Genomic DNA, 17,610 nt, shown 5'->3' on the forward strand with positions numbered 1-17,610 from the left:
TTTTGTTGTCAACAGCTTTGTCTTGCTTTTGTTTACAGTGTATTTCTCATTGGCTTTCTTTATCCATTTATTACATTTATATATAATTTTCTTGTATTTTATTTATGCTAATCATGTTAAACCATGCGTTTTCCGTTTTTTAGTTGCTGTGTATTGAATGGTACAATAATATGTCCTTGTTCAGTTTGTAAAAATCTGTTAAAAACAATTTGTGTTTCCCATTTCACATTTTTAGTCACCTCTGTTGTCATCCATAAAAGATTAAAATTTCTGCTAGCTTTGACTGAAACTAATTGCGCATCTCTGTGCTATCCAATGCCAGATTTTGTATTGTGGACTGTATTTGCTTAGTTTCTTGATTCTCCAGCTCCAGGAAGTCAAACTAACTTTTTTTTCTCCATCAGATTGTAATTTCCCTTTTTGAGGTGAAACTTATATTTTCTTTTCTGTATTGTATTTACTCTTGACACATATAAGTCAGGTACTAAAATGTTATAGTTGCTCTTCCCTGGGGCTCCTTTTGTGTAATATCTGATATTAATTTGTCATTAGCCCTTTCGCTGCCAGGAAAATAAGATTTAAGTGAAATCTATTTGCCAGGGTTTTTTTTCACAAAAAATGGGTATAAATTTTCAAAAAAATTCTGTGCTCTTTGTTATTGGAGAAAGACCCATAAAAGTATATATTTTCTGAAAGGGAAATGAATAAAGAATACAAAACACATGATGTTTTCCCATTTTATATATTTTTAGTGACATGCTGCTGTTTTGAAATCAGTGTTTTGTTTTTCTTCTTCTTCTTCTTCTTCTGCGTTCGATGTTTTGGCTGCGTCAGACGGTCACCCCCGTCGCCACGATGTAGCCCACGGTCTTCTCCAGGTCGTGGCGGTCTCCCCAAAGCTGCGCCTGTAGCTCCGTGCCCCCTGGCCAGGTTTGACGCCGTAGAGCTTCATGGGTTGGGCAGTGTTGGAGGATGTGTTCAGGGGTCTGGGGTCCAGTGCCACATGGACACTCATCAGTGTGGGCGATCTTCATACGGTGAAGGTGACTCAGTAGTCGGCAGTGGCCGGTTCTCAGTCTGAAGAGGACAGTCTGCTGGTGTCTCTGGAGCTGGTGGATTGGATCGACACCACTGTTTGCACCCAGCCTTCTCATCCACTGGTTCTGGTAACGGTTGTGGATGATGGTCCTGGCCTCTCTGTAGGTCACGGGGTGGCTGAACTGCTTCATTTTGCTGCCTGCCTTGGAGAGAGCATCGGCCTTTTCGTTCCCCATGACCCCACAGTGAGAAGGAACCCACTGAACAGTGACAGTCGACCGTTTTGAAAGGTCATGAAGGGCTGCTTTGATGTTTGTCAGCTGCTGTTCGTTTCTGGTTGACTGGAGTCCCTGCAGGAGAGATCTGCAGTCAGTGAAGAAGGCTATCTTTGGTGGTGGGTTGACTGACGTCCTGAGGCCTTGTGCAGCATGGAGTAGTGCTGCTGTCTCCGCTCTGTAGTTCGAGGAGATTCTTCCTGTGGGGAAGGCTCCAGGGGTCAGTCTTCCATCTGTGTGCCTGATGAAGATGCCTGCTCCTCCATTCTTCACCGCTCCCTCCGAGGATCCATCTGTGAAGACGTGCGTCCATTCGCTGGGGTTGTACTGAGTCTCAATCATCTCCAATGTCAGAGCTTTCAGCAGGGGAGGGGCTTGGCAGTCCTTTTGGTCGATGCCAGGGACTTTTGTGATGATTGAGACTCCTTCCAGTTGGTCGGCCGGTTCCTCGAAGTCGGGGAGTGTTTCCATCTCGGCAGGGGACGAGGGCAGCAGGTCTTCATGTTGGCGGTGCAGGGTCTTGGAGAGGTGGTTGAAGCTGGTCCGCTTCAGTCTGTTCTTTGTTGGGTGCTTCAGTTTTTCGTGCATTGGGTGAGTTGGCATGCGCAGGAGCTTCTCGCTGTGGATGAAGACTTTTTCCTCTCGTCTATCTTTGAGTGGGTGGAGGCCTGTGTGTTTCTCCATCGCCTGAACTGGAGTCGTCTTTATCCCGCCAGTGATCAGCCGTAGCCCTGCGTTCTGAACTTTGCTCAGGCGGCTTGTGTTGGTTGCTGATGCCGTGGCCCAGGCAGTGCTGCCATACTCCAGGGTTGGCCTGACAGTTCCAGTGTACACCCTCTGCAGTATGCTGCTGTTGGCACCCCAAGAGGTCCCGGCGAGTTTTTTCAGGATGGCCAGTTTTCTGGTTGCTCGTCTCTCGATGTCCTTGAGATGGGGGTTCCATGTCAATCGCTTGTCGAGCTTCACACCCAGGTACATTGGCGTGTCATCCTGTTTCAACTGCATTCCGTTCAGTTTGAGGTGGGAGGTTTCTGACATCGGTGACAGCGAGAAGATTGCTGAGACTGTCTTGGTGGTGTTGATGTCTACTCCCCAGGCAGAGGCCCATGTTCCCACGTGATTGAGTGCTTCCTGCATTCTGTGGCTGGCGGACGTGAGGTATTCCGCAGCACTCCAGGCAGCAAAGTCATCAGCGTGGAGGGCTCTGGAGACATGCTTGGAGATCTTCTCAGCGATGTCGTCGATGAAGATGAGGAAAAGTGTAGGGGAAATGACTCCTCCTTGCGGCACACCTTGCTGTAGAGTGACCCGATGGCTGATTTTCCCGTCGAGTTTTACCCTTGCCCTGCGGTGTTGGAGGAAATCCTGGATCCAGCGGTACATCTTCCCTTCCACTTTCTTGTTGAGGAGCTTCAGGAGAAGTCCTGCCTTCCAGACCTTGTCGAAGGCCTTGGTTAGGTCCACGAAGACTGCAAGCACCTTCTTCTTTTCTTGAAAGGCAGTCTCTATCTCCTGTGCAAGGTACACCAGCTGGTCTTCGGTGCTGCGGTTTTTCCTGTAGGCTGATTGGGTATTGCTGAGCAGGTGGTTTTCTTCAAGGTGTTTCAGGAGTCGAGTGTTCACCATCCTTTCCATCACCTTGCCCAGACAACTCAGGAGGCTGATTGGTCGATAGCTGGACTTCTTAGTCTTATCCTTCTGCTTCTTTCTGATGGGGACGATGATGGCTTCTCTCCACTGGTCTGGAAGTTTCCCTGTGTCCCAGGACTGGTTGATGATCAAGAGAAGCTTCTGTCTGGCTACAGGTCCCAGGTTCTTGATCATGTCATTCGGGATGCCGTCTTTCCCAGGGGCTTTCTTTTTCTTCAGTTTCCTGATGGCTGCACTGAGTTCGGCCATGGAGAAGGCTGTCATCATGGACTGACTCGGGTTCTGCTGTTTCAGCTTCTCCTTGATCTCCCTCTGGACTTCCTGCACTCGGGCTTCAGGGAGTGTTGTGGTGCTGCCCTCTCTGTAAAAATCTGCAAGGATGTTGGCTGCCTGCTTGCCCGCGTGGTGCTTGCCATTTTCCTCAATGACAGTTCTGCTGTGTCTGGTGCCCGTGTCTTCGTTCAGAAGCTTGGTCAGGTTCCACAACTTGCCGGTGTCCTTCTCCATGTTGAGACTGCTGGTCTTCTCATTCCAGCTCCTCTGTATCTCTGTTCTCTTCTGCTGTTGGAAGGTTTCTTTGATGGTGTTGTATTCCCGGATGTTGTCAGGAGTGGGGCTCTGCTCCATGGTTTCTCTGGCGGAGTCTAGGTCTGCATGGAGCTGTTTCAGAGTGTCACTCCAGTAGGGCTTGTAGTTTCTGCGTTTCCCTCTTGGGATGGACTGCTTTGCTGCTCGCAGCAGTGCATCGCTGAAAAGGTTGACATTGTTGTTGAGGTTGTTGGAGGTACTGATGTCTTGGCAGAGGTTGTCTGCTTTTCCTTTGAAGAGAGTCCAGTTAGCTCGTTTGAAGTTCCAGCTGGGTTCCATTCTGTGCTGGGTGCATCCTATGCTGGAAATGCTGAGGATGACTGGCAGATGGTCGCTTCCCCCTAGCTGTGTGTTGACTGTTCTGGAGGTGAGTCGCTGAACCTCTTCTGTGGCGATGGCCAGATCTGGTGTTGAGCAGGTCTTCCATGCTCTGGAGTAGCAGGTGGGTTTGTCCTCTGGATGGTTGATGAGGATGAGCTTGTTGTCCATCATCCAGTCCTCTACTTCCTCACCACGTGAGTCCATTTCCTCATAGCCCCAGCTTGGCGAGTGGCTGTTGAAGTCTCCAACCACAAGGTGTCTGGAAGCTTCAAGTCTCACTTTGTGTAGCGCTAGAGCTGAGCCTGGAGGGCTGTAGCAGTTGGTGATCAGTAGTTCTCCGCTGGGCAGTAGCAGCTTGACTGTGTGATGCTCTAGCTCCTCTTTTCCCGATCTGCTTGTTTCTACTGCAGGGATGGAGATTTTGATGAGGGTGAGGATTCCTCCCTTGTGTCTGTCCTCTCGATCTTGGCGGAAGGCTTCGTAGCCTCTAATAAAAAATCTTTGGGGATCTTTTAAATGGGTCTCCTGAATGCAGATGACATCAATGTTGTTATTTCGGAGAAACTCCTGGAGTTCTGGTTTCTTGTTTCTCAGCCCTTCTGCATTCCACTGAGCTACTGTGAGGTTGACAGGTGGTGAATTTGTCTGGTCAGTCGCTCTACTCTGCCTTCCCCTGACCTTCAGGTTGACAGAGGCACCGGTCGCTTTGGTGGGCCCCTTTGAGGCAGGAGGCCCGGCTCCGTCCCTCCCCGGTTGTCGCTGATAGGGACGACGCCATGACGACAAAGTGGTCTGACGCATAACCATGATCGTTGATGCGTGTGTGTCCTGAATTTTTAACCAGAAACCTGCGCCGTAGCTGACACACTCCGTCTTCGGCAGGCCGGATCAAGTTTTCTGTCAGGGGGCTTCTCCCTTAGCTCAGGTCTAAAGAGTCCTGCCCTGTGAGCCCAGGGGGATGTGAGAGATTGGGGATCCCTCCCCTAGACGGACTGCCTGTCAAGGTTAACGAGCTCCATCTACCCGGGGCTCATGGTCCAAAGACCTGCCCTGTGAGCACAGGGGGGGATTGTTTGCTGGGTATCCCACCCGTTGGTTTGAAATCAGAGTTTCCCTTCTCCTAGATGGACTGCCTGCCAAGGCTAATGAGCTCCATCTACCCTGACCAGTCTAGTCTGCGACCTCTCTTGAGTGAGTTGCCGAGAGCTAGTCTTGCTATTGCGCCGATCGTCCGCACCCGTGCCGCGTTCGCCATGACTAGGTCATGCCCATTCTGCCCCATGTCCCCGCAGGAACACCCACATTAACGTGGCGAGGAGGTGCGGCTACAGAGTTCACTCCCTTGCTAGGGACGCACTGAGGCACCCTAGAGGGGAGATCTTAGCAGAACTTTTGTTTTTCAATTTGTTCATTGCAAACATTAGTCAGGTAATTTGCACTAAAATATCATATTTTCTGGACAAATGGATATCTGCACACACAAAGTCATACTAGAACAACCACAATATAAAAAAAAACTGAAAAAGAAATAGATACATAATGCATTGTGACTTCTGCAAGTGATAATATGGATGTGAGGCCACGCCCCCTCAGTCTCCACTCCACTCCTCTTCACCCCTCTCACACAGTCACTTTATCCAGTTCTCATCAGACCGTGTTGGCTGAGTGCCAAGAAAATAGCTCACCCTGCTAAAAATTCGGTGACTTCTGTCGACTGCTAGAGCTGAACGGCGGCATCACTCACTGATAGTCAGTCGTATCTTGGCTTGATTGCTCCTTTTATTTTCTATCAAATCATGCTATAAATGTTCACCACTGTCTTCTCCTTCGAATTTATGTTCAATTCTTTCTGAGCATCAGCTAAAGAAAGTAATCTTGGTTGATTTAGTTTGCCACGATCGCTTGTCTTGAGCATGGAGTCAGTCCGACATTTTGTTGAGCGAGCGAGGAGAGGAGCCAGGCAAAGACTGCGGCCAGTAACCCAACCAAAACGTTCAAATAAAGGACTGCCTTATGACGCAGATGGTGTTTCTAGCTATGAATAGAATCTAGAAAGATTCCCCAAGCTAAAGCTACCAGCATTTTTGTCAACGAACTGAATGCAAAGCAGGGAAAAGTCAGAATATTTCGATGACGAGTTATCTTGTCATTGTGGCAGCAAAGTGTACATGTTTTCCATGACGAGTTATCTCGTCATATAGGCAGCCTAGGGGTTAACTAAAACTGAGCTGTCCAGAGTAAATATTTGCTGTTTCATTTGTCTTGTCTGTGTGACTTAAAAAAAAATGAGGAAAGCATCTCTTGAGCATTCTACAAACTCGTTATTTAATTCACCACACCATGCTCATTTCCATTGCTTATCAGGAAAATTGAAGTAATAAAAGATACAAAGTTCACAGTTCTTTGATCTCAATTATTCGAAGAGCTTTTCTGCATTTTCTCTTGTTGTGTTTGGACTTCTGTAAATAGAACAGTTGAGAAGACTCCTCATTCACTCCTTTGTAAGTACACCACAAGCTTTCTTCAAGTGCTGGAATATCAAATTCTTCACATACTTTGGCTGTTAGGGTTTTTTCAAAATTAAGGGCTGTGCTTCTCTTTACATCTTTATTCAGAAACATATCATAATTCGGAAGTTCATATTCAGTATCAGATGTGGTATGAAATTGGTGTTTTGCTTTTATCTCTGTAAATTCAATAATATATGGTTTTATGTCTTGCTAATTGTTTAACCCTTTTATTTGAAAAACGGTCAACATTGCTCACAAAATTCTACAAGAATCCTGAAATATATCCTAGATAAAAATTGATTCCTTCTGTTGTAGCTAATTACACAATTTACATGAGTTTTGTTTTCTAGTCAGTGTCTGTCTGTCCCTCTCTCTGCATCAGCCTGGACCGAGGCAACATCGGATGCCTGACTGTCCTTGACCTCAACAGCCTTATTCCTTTGGTCTTATTTCTGAGTCCGATCCACAATTCTTACTTCCCTGTAGTTTAGAGACAATAAAGTGAGACTTACCAAGTAATGTGTGACTGTTGATTCTTTTTTTTTTTTTTTTTTTTTTTTGCTGTCCCATCATCTGCACCGTTTCAGTGGCATTACTCTCACGCTGCTCATTCTGAGTACCCCATACACAGCACACCCGGGTTCGTCTGTCCCAATCCCAGTGTCGGAAGTCCACAGGGAACTAGGAGGTCACACACCAGAGGAGACCCTGCACTGCTGCTGAGTCACTTCAGTGGTGTTCTGTAGTGCCTGTTCTGATTTAACTTACAAAGGACACCACCTACTGAGCCCCCTACTGACGACAATAATGGCTAAGTTGCAGAGCCAGACTGAACGAGCATCTCCCCCAGAGTGAAGACTGCCACCACATCCCTCTAACAACAGTCCCCCATAAATCCACTGACACTGAAGGCCTTGACAAGACTCATCCCATACATGGAAGTAGAAGGGCGTCGGAACTGAGGTCACCATTAGAGCCTGCATAATTTGGGACTTTTTATATTGATAATGAAGGAAGAGGAAGAGGAGGAGGATATTAATATAATAATGATACTGCCATGGAGGTCCATTTAGGTTTGGGACTACATGACAAGGCTGTACACTACGCCTACTGTTGTCAACCAGGTCTGTGAGATACAGACACTTGCAGTGTTGGTCAGGTAATTAGAGCAACACACCCAAAGACGCATCTGTGAAGTGGATGATACTTTGCTTTTTAATGTTTTATGGTAGTTCTAGCTCCCAGCTTTGCCCCGCTTGTGAACCCCTCTTGTTCAAGCGTTTCCGGCTGATATAACCCTGTTTTCAGGGCTGTGCCAGTGTTGACCCTGACCTCTGTTTCTGCTGGCCTGATCTCTCATATCTTGACCTAGTCTCCAACTGTCTCTGAATTCTTTCAGGCTTTTATGGAACTTGCTGCTCTCAGGGTACAGCCATTTGGCCAACATTAAAAAGTGTGGAGCACATACACAGTGGCAGCAATGCATATCTCTCTGCTTTTGCAAAAGTCTTTGCAGCCATTGCCTGTGAGAGCCAGTGTATCAGGCAGATAGGCTATGCAGATTGTGTTTTCATTCTCTCCACAGTGTCATTCTGATTTCTGGTTTTGACCCATCTAATGTCTTCAATTTTAAAAGTCAGTCAGTACAAGTGACATCACCTGGCTACAGCAGCCTGAGGTCTGTGCTGTGCAATTGCACATCCGCTTTTCTGGCGTAATGTGGTGACACACTGAAAACTTGGTTAGTTTTTCGGCATGCCTATGCTTTTGTGGTAGTTGGATGGGACTCTGTGCACTGCCATTATTTCTTTTAGTATTTTGTTAGGTAGTCTGCTGCTGAAGTGGTACTCAAGCAGATCAGCCAAGCGGTCTGAGACTGGTGGCCCCAATCCTCATCTTTGTCAAAGAAAGCTGTCATATCCAAAAATATGTCATTTGTCAACTCGTTCTCTCCATTTGTTTCTCTCTTCTATACTCAGTGTGAGTTGTGTTGGAGTCAGTATCATAACTGACAGTTGTGCTTGAGAATGGTTTAAGTCATTTACCGCCTTCAAACTGAGGGTTGGACTTTCTTTTCTCTTTCAGACTTTCTTCTTATATATTCTTTTTGATAATTTCTGGACGGTGTATAGAATAATAGCGAGTGTGTCTGTGTAAGGAGTGTGCATTGGCGATGCTTCTTTATTTGCCACAAGTGGTGGGTTTTCATTGTTGGCCAGTGGTCGACTTTTTACCTTTTATTGTCAGGGACAGAGTTTTATTCAACAATAATCTTTCTGTCTCTTTGACATCAATGTCCGAGTTGTGGTCATAGTTGTATTCACTGTGGCTTGATATGATGATGGAAAACACAAAACTGGTCAAGGTATTTCAGAGCTGAAAAAATATAGGCAATCTGGCAGAGTGCTGAGCAGGAAATGATGACAGTTAAGTGGCTAAGCGTGAATTGACGGGGATGGTCTCACACATTTCTCAAGTGCACAGAGTGGAGGGAAATGGGAAATGAATAAGATGTATCATATTCTGTTCTCCTGTCTCGTTTCTGGTTTTCAACTTCTCTTCCAATTTTCTTCATCTTCTCTCTTCCTTTGGGTGTGTCATCTTTTATGTAAACCCTATCACTGGGGGATATTTTTTGTTAAGAATTAGATTGATAACGTTTTTCTTTTTTTTTCATATTTGTCTCTTTGGTCCTAATAGTCAGTCTTTGTGATCTTGCGATAGTACCAGTTTTAACAAGGCCACGTCTGACTGGGTTGTCAACCTCGTCTGTGTCCACATCATCAACAGTCTTCTTCATCAGTCATATGACTCAGCCCCTGTCCTCATGTTTCCTGCTTTCAGCTGAGTCCTTACTACTTTCTGGTTCGATAGCCATATTTATGTCCATTTTTCTTTCCCCCTTTTCTCTGAATTCCATCATGTGTTCTATTTTGTGTTCCGCAGTGTCCACAATTTTCTATTCAATAGACTAAGCACTGCAGGCTGCATGTTTTGAATCTAGATTGTCCATTATAACTGTTCAACTACAAGCATTTTCAGGGCAATGTCAAGTTTGTTTCCATTCTTGTAACCTCATTTCTTCCTGGTTCTCTTCATTTTTTGCACAGCCACACCATGAAATTTCTTCCTTCACTCAAGCATTTTTACTGCGCACCTGTCAAGTCAGCACAGCTATAGTGGCACCATTATTTGCATCCTTGGCACTCAATTGCCTCTGTCAGTCTGTGGCCTCATTTTCTAGAGCATCATCACACCCAGCACAGATCCATGGTGCACACGGGTCCACCATTTTCTTGCTGTGGTCACATACTTTCCCTGTGGTGTTTTTGGCAGATTTTTTGCTATTTTGATTTATATTGATCACTAAGTGATTTACAAATCAAAAAAGCAAGCAAGGATTTGTTTTCAACTATTTTAATCTAGCAAGTGAAATGATCAATAAAATAAATGTACTAATCAAATTACCAGCAATTAGCAAGTAGTACCTTACCTTGAATTCCTGAAAATGATAGTGATGCTGGTGAAGTAACTGAAAAAGGCATACAAAAGTGACACAGTTTTACAGAGCAGTGCAGTGAAGGAAATCATTTCTTCCACAGAAAAGTGATCACGGTGACTGCATGATAATGAGAAAACAAAATATTTTTGTCTTCCAAAAGCAACACTCTTTTGAAGATCAGGCTGTTCAGTAAGCTCATGCACTCCACTTTACACTCTTTTGCCAACAAGGATCTGCAAGAATTCAGATGGAAAAAAAACCCAAGTAAAAACAGTGTCCATCTTGTTGCACAACCTTGACCTTTGTGTGTGTGTGTGTGTGTGTGTGTGTGTGTGTGTGTTTCATTTTTATTTTTCTTTAAATAAAAGACTACTATAAACAGTTTTAGCTGACAGCATTTCTACAACAGTTGCAAAAAAACTGCAGTGAATATGTGACGCAGCATACAAAACCCCGGCATTTATCAGAAAAGTCAGAATTCATCATTTTTGACATTTATGTACTTTCAGGAAAATTCATATTTTCTTTATATACTCAAATGAAGTCAAGAATGACATGGGGAAGAGTGATGTCATGCCATCAGATATCAGTCAATGGCGACAGTGAATGTTCAAATGAGAGACAAAGGCCCTATTTCTGTTTGAACAAAACAAATTTCCTCTGATGAATCTTTTGATCTTCAGCTTTTGATCCCAGATCAAAATAAGGTTTACTGACTGCAGTCAAGAAGTGTATTACCACATCATCTGCTGACATAATTTCAGAAAAGCAAAGCCTGGAGTCAAATGCACTGAACATTGCAACTTAAGTGAGAATATGTGCAGCAGTTCCAGCAGCGGATGCACCTGAAAACATTAAAAACACTACAGTTTGAAGCAGTTTTATGCTAAAATATATACTGACAGCAAAGATAAAACTTCAAAGATGCGAGATTTATAGAAATATCAGTTTTAATAATTTCGACCCTAATGACATGATTTTGCACATAGTTAACCCTTAGTCTGCCTATATGATGAGATAACTTGTCAGCGCAGGCATGTACGCTTCACTGCCACAATAACGATATAATTCATCATCGAAGTATTCTGACTTTTCCCAGGTAGCTTTAGCTTGGCAAATCTTTCTAGATTCTATTCATAGTTAGAAACCCCATCTATGTCATGAGGCAGACCTTTATTTGAACGTTTTGGTTGGGTTACTGCTGCAGTGTTTGCCTGGCTCCTTTCCTTCATCGCTCAACAAAATGTCAGACTCCATACTCAAGACATGTGATCATGTTGCCCAAAATCAACCAAAATTGCTTTCTTTAGCTGATGCTCAGAAAGAATTGAAACGTAAATTTGAAGGAGAAGACAATGATGGACTTTTATGGGATGATTGATAGAAAATAAAGGAGCATTGAAGAGACTGGCCAGAGACTGGCGGTCTGGTGAGAACTGGATGAAGTGACCATGTGAGAGGGGTGAAGAGGAAGGGGAGACCGAGGGGGCATGGCCCCACATCCATATTATCACTTGGAGAAGTCACAATGCATTGTGTCTGTCTCTTTTTAAAAAGAATATTTATTGTGGTTGTTCTAGTATAATTTGTGTGTGCAGGTATTATTCATTTGTCCAGAAAATATGATATATTAGTGCAAATTACCGGACTAATGTTTGTAATGAACAAGTTGAAAATGTGACAAAAAATAAAACACTGATTTCAAAACAACACCATTTCAAATGAACAAGTTGAAAATGTGACAAAAAATAAAACACTGATTTCAAAACAACACCATTTCACTGAAAATATATAAAATGGGAAACCACCATGTGTTTTGTATTCTTTATATATTTACCTTTCAGAAAATATATACTTTTTATTGGTCTTTCTCCAATAACAAAGAGCACAGAATTTTTTGAAAATATATACACTTTTTTGTGAAAAAAACCCCTGACAAATAGATTTCACTTAAATCGTATTTTCTTGGCAGCGAAAGGGTTAAGAATAGCTGGTTGTGACTTTAGTGGCGTTTTTGCATCCTGCTTCACATATGTAGAATACCAGAAGTTATAATGATTATAATATGACTCAATGTGTACATAAGGTATAAAAACACATTTACTTTTATTTTCTAGTTTTGTTTCATCTGCTTTTACAAACAGTATATAAGATATGTTCAGAAATTATATGAAATTTATTAATCTCGCATTTATGGTTCACCCATTGCTAACCAGCAATTACATTTAACATTTAATTATCAGAAATGAATAGTCTGTACATTTTGCTTTCAGAAAAGTATGGTTTATGTATACTTTCTTGCAGAAGTTTGTGTGTTATATTTTTGTTGTTAATGATTAGAAACTGCTTGGCAAATAGGCAACAAAAACCAGAATGATATATGGTGCTGAAGACGGTTAATTATTTATTATTTTTTTCATTTCTTTCACTTTGATCAAATCTTCAGATGCTTACAAAATTTATCTTGGCCATTCACAGTCACAATTTCGCGTGCATGCACATATATATATATATATCATGAGATTTGGATGGGTTAGATGGACAGATATTAAAGCTTTCTTCCCCTGTTATTGTAGATACTCTGACATATCTTTATAATTTGTGTGTCGATAAGAAATGTTTTCCTTCTAAATTCAAGCAGGCTAGAGTCATTCCACTGTACAAATCAGGTGATTCTTCTGATCCATCTAACTATAGGCCAATTTCTGTCTTGTCTGCTCTGTCTAAACCTATTGAAAAACATTTGCAAAAATGTTTATATTCTTATCTCTTTGACAACGACCTAATCCATGAAGACCAGTCTTGTTTCCGTAAAAATCATTCTTGTCATACAGCCCTCATACAACTCACTGACAGTCTTCTACATAACATAAATGAAAATAAATTCACAGGTCTCCTTTTAATAGATTTTGAAAAAGCTTTTGATGTAATCAATCACTCCTTGTTACTATGTAAATTAGAAGCTTATAAATTACCACCAGAGTATATTCACCTTATACAATCTTTTCGTTCTGATAGGAAGCATTTAATAACAATAAATAATCAAACCTCAGATTTTACATCTATTAAACATGGAGTACCAGAGGGATCCATCTTAGGACCAATTTTATTCTCCACTTATGTTAATGACTTACCTTGTTATATGAAATGTAAATGTGAAATGTTTGCAAATGAAACATCCTTACATTCAAGCAATTCAGACGCCAGTAAACTAACTAATGAACTCCAAGATGATATTCGGAAACTTAATGACTGGACACACTTGAATCACATGTCCTTGAATGCTTAGAAAATGAAGTGCATGTATGTATGTGCACGACTAAAAAGACAAAAAATGAAACATAACTTCAAACCACTATTCCTAGGCGTCAATAAAATTGAAGAGGTAGATTCACACAAAATCTGGGTGTCATTATTGATAAAGATCTATCTTGGACTGATCATACGAAGTACTTAAGTAAACGTCTCATCAAATAGAATACTTCAACTAGCAAAAATCAAAAAGATCCTTAATGTCCATTCACGAAAGCTCTTCTTCTGTGCACACATTCTGCCAGTAATCGTTTATGCGTCAACTTTATGGGACAGCTGTAGCCTCTCAAACTTGAAGTTTATTCACCGTATGTATAAAAGAACACTGAAAATAGTATTGTTAAAACCGAACTCCCTGACCCCAATGGACTATAAACAACTTAATATATTATCTTTTCACAGCAGGCTGTTCTTCAACAAAGCTGTTTGCATGCATAATGTTATGTATGGGAATGCACCAAAAAAGATTGCAGACACTTTTAAAAGTAATGAACACAGACACAACCGCATGCTCTGCATACCCAGACCAAGAAACAACCTTTACAAATCCAGCTTTCTGTATTCTGGTGGAAATTTATGGAATAATCTCCCACTCACTCTAAAAAGTATCGTAAATAAAAATGTGTTTAAGAAAAATCTGAAGAATCACCTCATTGAAAATAATTAACATTGATACAAATTTTGACCTGTTTATCTAATATTTCTATTATTTGTGAAATGTTTTGTATATGCTTGTGTTGGCAAGGATTTTGCACTATAAGGGGGAACATGTGCATGTGGGTGGGATGGGCATGGTGTAATTTTGTCCGAGAATTTGTGTTCAGTGGTGTGTGTGTGTGTGTGTGTGAAATGGAAATGCAATTGTGTATTTCTTTATCACAATATTCTTGTGTATATATATATATATATATATATATATATATATATATATATATATATATATATATATATATATATATATACTTACTTTACTTTACTTTATCCGTCCTCTTGTACCATCTAGGGCGTCGAGGGGAGAAAGATCTGACGGGCTCTGGCAAGCTGGAAGGCCTCGTTGGGTGGAATGTTGTGGGTCTTCAGGGTTTCTTTCACACCGTCAATCCAGGTCTTCCTTGGTCTTCCTCTTGCCTTGTATCCTGATATCCTTTTGTTGTACGCTTTACTGGCCATCTGGTGAGGTGCCATACGTGTTAGATGTCCAAACCATCTGATCGTTTGCCTTTGGATATGGTGGAGGACAGGTGTTGTTCCCACCATTTCTCTGATCCTGGTGTTTCTGATCATGTCCCGTCTGGTCTTGTTGACGGCTCTCCTCAGACATCGCATCTCGCAAGTGGTTATTTTGCGTTCCAGACTTTTTGTCAGGGTCCATGTCTGGCACTGGTAGGTCAAGGTGGGGATGAAGATGGAGGTAATGAGTTTGGCTTTGGTCTCAATGGGGATGTTGGGATGTTTGAGGAGTGGGGCAAGCTGGTAGCTGACGCTGTTAGCCTTCTGTACTCTCGTCTCAATCTCTCTGTTGAGACGTCCATCTTCCGAGAAAATACTGCCGAGATACTTGAACTCGCTGACTTGTTTCAGCGGAATTCCGTTGACGTTGATGTTTAGGTTGCCAGGTGTTCTGCTGACCTTCATCGTCTCGGTTTTGCTGATGCTGATCTTCATGTTGAGCTCCTCACACTGTGTGTTCAGTCTGTCTGTGTGCTCTTGAAGTTGTTCTTCTTTCTCATGTGCCAGGCTTTGGTCATCTGCGAACAGCATCTCATTCAGATCTTCTGGGTTGGGGTTTGCTTCTTTTGTGATTTTATCCATGTATATGATGAAAAGTAACGGTGATAGAACACACCCTTGTCTCACTCCAGATGACACCTCGAACCAGTCTGTGAGTCCGTTTTGGGTGCGGACTGCACTCATACTGTTGTTGTAGATGGCTCTGATGTTGTCCAACAGTTGTCCCCTGATGCTGTACTCTTCGAGTGTTTGTCATAGCTTGTTTCTGTCCACTCGGTCAAATGCTTTCTCCTGGTCTACAAACACAAGATTTAGTTCTCTGTTGTGCTTGATTGTCTTTTCGCTCAGTTGCCTGAGAGCGAAGATAGCGTCTGTACACCCTCTTCCTTTTCTGAAGCCCATCTGCGCCTCACTCAGTAATGGTTCCACCTTGTACCTTGTACGCTGTTCCAAGATCTTTGCGTACATCTTTCCTGTGTGGCTCAGGAGGGAAATTCCTCGATACATGCTGCAGTCTTTTTTGCTGCCTTTCTTCTTCCAGATTGGTACCACAACTGCTCTCTGCCAGTCTTTCGGGTCTGTCCTCTCCATCCATGCTTTCTGGAATACTGTGGTCAGCCAGGTGATTCCTGTTTCTCCACATGCCAGGATGGCTTCAGTTGTAATGCCATCAATGCCTGCTGCTTTGTTCCTTGGGCTGTTCTTTAGTGCCTGCTGTACCTCTGATCTTAAAATGTTTGGTTCTTCTTCTTCTGGGTAGTGTGGATGAAACTGGATCTGTGTGGTATTTTGGCTGCTTGGGTTCAAAAGTTCCTTGAAATATTCCTGCCATCTATTTTTGATGCTGTCTTCCTTACTGAGAGGGTTCCCATCTTTGTCATTGACCACTGTTGTTGGGCTGTATGGCTCGTCTCGTAGTCTCATTGCTTTGACACTTTTGTAGAACTGTCATGGTGACTGCTTGCACAGTTCACTTAATTCCTCGCCATATTTCTTCCATGACTGTTCCTTGGCGCTTCTGACTGTCCTCTTACAGTGTCGTCTTGCCAGTCTATACCTCACATAATCCTCATCTAGCTTTGATTTTAACCACACCTTGAACAGCTCCTTCTTTTCTTTGACGGCCTCCTTTACTGTGTCATTCCACCAAGCTGTCTGTTTCGCCTTCCCTTTTCCAGTGTTCTTTGTACCGCATGCTTTCCTGAGTGTCTCTGTCAGTGTGTTCTTGAACACTGACCATGCTTCTTCTGCTGTCATATCTGTGCTGTCCACTTCTTCAAGCTTCTTTGTGACTTCAGTTTCCACTTCCTGTCTTACTTCTTCCTTTTGGAGTTTTCTTAAGTTGATCTGCTTATCGGATGCTTTCTTCTTCTTTCTCCTTGGTCTTTCACTCCTCTGTTTTGTGAATAGGATCACCGGACGGTGGTCAGTGTCCAAAGCTGCGTTTGGAATGGATCTCGCATCTGTGACTCTGCTCCGTTCGTCTATACGTGTCAAGATGAAATCTATCTGTGATGACACATTCAGATCATTCCATCTGTACCAAGTTTGTTTCTGGCTAGGTCTGTGTTGGTAAAAAGTGTTTGTGATCCATAGGCCATGTTCTGCACACAGTGCTAAAAGCTGTTCCCCGTTGTAGTTGCACTCTGTGTTAGTGTCACTGTGTGGGCCAAGGTGCTGGTCCCAAGGTGCTCTTCTTTTGCCTACTCTTCCGTTGAAATCTCCCATGACAATAAGTTCTTCCTTGTCTGGGACTGTGCTTATGGTGTCTGATAACTTAAAGAATTCTTCCTTTTGTTCTTCACTGTAAGAGTCATTGCAAGGTGCGTAAGCTTGGATGAAGTTTAAGGTCTTCCGTTCTCCTCTTACTCGGATTTTGATGATCCTCTCCGAGATAAAATCTGTTTCCAGCACATTCTTTGCTGCGTCTGGCTGCAGGATAAAACCTACGCCATGTGTTGCTCTTGTTGTTATATCCACGCCACTCCAAATGAGGACATAGTCCTCGTGGATCTGTTTGATTCCAGTTCCCTTCCGTCTGCAGTCTGAGATTCCCATTATTGGTATTCTCCATCTCTTCATGAAGTCAATGACCTCTGGCTCCTTGTCTCTGAGTCCACACACGTTCCAAGTACTAGTTCTTTCTTGTTGTCCTTTTCCGTTTCCAGTTCGTTTTCCGTTTTGATCCGTCCGTTTCTTTTTCCTTTTAATTTTTTGAGCAAGAGTTAATCCACTGCCGGCTTGCTAGGCCTGTCGCAGCTTCACCAGGGCCCCGTTGGCCAGCATTACCTGTTTCCACCTCCCATGACCAGGACGAGGGGTTGGGCTTTGAGAGGCATATATATATATATATATATATTTATGCATTTTGTTATTGTTGCTCTTCATCTGCTTGTTTCTTCTCTCTCTCTCTCTCTCTGTCTCTCTCTCTCTCTCTCTCTCCTATTTTTTCTTTTCTTTTTTCCTTCTTTTTAATTCTTTTTTTTAAATTTTACTATTATTATTTTCATTGATGGCTTGATGTAAAAAAGCAATTGTTGGTTATTCAATTTACCATCATGAAATAAAATCTTGACTTGACTTGACTTCACACACACACACACACACACACACACACACACACACACACACACACACACACACACACACACACACACACACACACACACACACACACAATCAA

The 17,610-nt window shown here is 42.8% G+C and overlaps 1 protein-coding gene across 2 annotated transcripts in view; it reads left to right on the top strand.

Moving 5' to 3' along the window:
* LOC143282024 (conserved oligomeric Golgi complex subunit 1-like) overlaps positions 1 to 17,610 on the top strand; it is a 324,386-nt gene that overhangs the window by 40,606 nt on the left and 266,170 nt on the right. The gene's annotated exons all lie outside the window — the stretch shown is intronic.

Source organism: Babylonia areolata, chromosome 5 (genome assembly GCF_041734735.1).
Source record: "Babylonia areolata isolate BAREFJ2019XMU chromosome 5, ASM4173473v1, whole genome shotgun sequence".
NCBI classification, from domain to species: domain Eukaryota; kingdom Metazoa; phylum Mollusca; class Gastropoda; order Neogastropoda; family Buccinidae; genus Babylonia; species Babylonia areolata.